Below are 2,127 nucleotides of genomic sequence, written 5' to 3'. Positions count from 1 at the left end.
TTTGTGAAAAAAAAAAAAAAAAATTTAAGTTTGTAATTTTCCCGCAACTTGTGGCAAAATATAAAATATTCCATGGACTCAACATGCCTCTCAGCAAATAGCTTGGGGTGTCTACTTTCTAAAATGGGGTCATTTGTGGGGGTTTTGTGCCATCTTGGCATTTTATGGCCTTCAAAACTGTAATAGGTAGTGAGGAGTGAAGTCAAATATTTACGCCCTTAGAAAACCTGAAGGCGGTTCTTGGCTTTCGGGGCCCCGTACGCGGCTAGGCTCCCAAAAAATCCCACACGTGTGGTATCCCCGTACTCAGGAGAAGCAGCAGAATTTATTTTGGGGTGTCATTTCACATACGCCCATAGCATGTGTGAGCAATATATCATTTAGTGACAACTTTGTGTAAAAAAAAAAAAAATTATTTTTTTGTCATTATTCAATCGCTTGAGGCAAAAAAATAAAATATTCGATGGGCTCAACATGCCACTTATCAATTTCCTTAGGGGGTCTACTTTCCAAAATGGGGTCATTTGGGGGGGTTTTGTACTGCCCTGCCATTTTAGCACCTCAAGAACTGAGATAGGCAGTCGTAAACTAAAAGCTGCGTAAATTCCAGAAAACGTACCTTAGTTTGTAGATGTGACAACTTTTGCGCAAACCAATAAATATACAGTTATTGACTTTTTTTTTACCAAAGACATGTGGCTGAATACATTTTGGCCTAAATGTATGACTAAAATTGAATTTATTGGATTTTTCTAATAACAAAAAGTAGAAAATATCATTTTTTTTCAAAATTTGCGGTCTTTTTCCATTTATATCGCAAAAAATAAAAATCGCAGAGGCAATCAAATACCATCAAAAGAAAGCTCTATTTGTGGGAAGAAAAGGACGCAAATTTTGTTTGGGTACAACATTGCATGACCGCGCAATTACCAGTTAAAGCAGCGCAGTGCCAAATTGTAAAAAGACCTCTGGTCATTTACCAGCAAAATGGTCCGGTCTGAAAGTGGTTAATAATGATTAAAGTGAAACAATAAAAGTGTAATATTCCTTTAAATTTCGTAGGGGGGGGGGGGTTGTCTATAGTATGCCTGTGAAGGGGCTCATGTTTCTGGTGCTTAGAACTGTCCCTGCACAAAGTGTCATTTATGCAGGAAAAAAAGTCCTTTAAAATCACTCGCAGCTATTATGAATTGTCGGCTCCGTAATACAGAGAACACTCATTGAAAGTCATTGATAAAAAAATAAATAAATAAATAAATAAAAAAGCGTGGGGGTCCCCCAAATTCATTTACCAGGCCCTTCAGGTCTGGTATGGATATTAAGGGGAACCCTGCCTCAAATTTAAGAAAAAATTTGACGTGGGGTTCCCCCTAAATATCCATAACCAGACCCTTCAGGTCTGGTATGGATATTAAGGGGAACCCCGCGTCAAATTAAAAAAAAAATTGACGTGGGGTTTAACAAGGGGACCCCCAGATCCCGCCCCCCCCCTGTTTGAAATGGTAAGGGGGTACAGAAGTTCCCTTGTTAAAGGGGGCTTCCAGATTCTGATAAGCCCCCCGCCCGCAGACCTCCACAACCACCAGCCACGGTTGTGGGGATGAGGCCCTTGTCCTCATCAACATGGGGACAAGGTGCTTTGAGGGGTCACAGACCCCCAAAGCATCCTCCCAATGTTGAGGTCTGGTATGGATATTTAGGGGGAACCCCACGTCAAATTTTTTCTTAAATTTGAGGCAGGGTTCCCCTTAATATCCATACCAGACCTGAAGGGCCTGGTAATTGAATTTGGAGGACCCCCACGCTTTTTTATTTATTTATTTTTTTTATCAATGACTTTCAATGAGTGTTCCCTGTATTACGGGAGCCGACAATTCATAATAGCTGCGAGTGATTTTAACCACTTGGGATCCGCGCTATTGCCGAATGACGGCATTAGCGCGGACCTAGATTGCCGGGACTACGTCTATTGACGTCGTCCCGGTTACGAGCGGCCTGCGCGCCCCCTGAGGGGCGCGCGCGGCGCGCTCTGTGATCGGCGAGTCCGTGAGACTCGCCTGATCACCGATCCGTGTAAGGGGTCGATCCCGACCCCTTATCACGTGATCAGCTGTCAGCCAATGACAG

This window comes from Lithobates pipiens, unplaced genomic scaffold (genome assembly GCF_037356315.1).
Source record: "Lithobates pipiens isolate NorthernLeopardFrog02 unplaced genomic scaffold, aLitPip1_a1.2 Scaffold_22, whole genome shotgun sequence".
NCBI classification, from domain to species: Eukaryota; Metazoa; Chordata; class Amphibia; order Anura; family Ranidae; genus Lithobates; species Lithobates pipiens.
The sequence above is the reverse complement of the archived record's forward strand: the minus strand, read 5'-3'. Positions refer to the sequence as shown.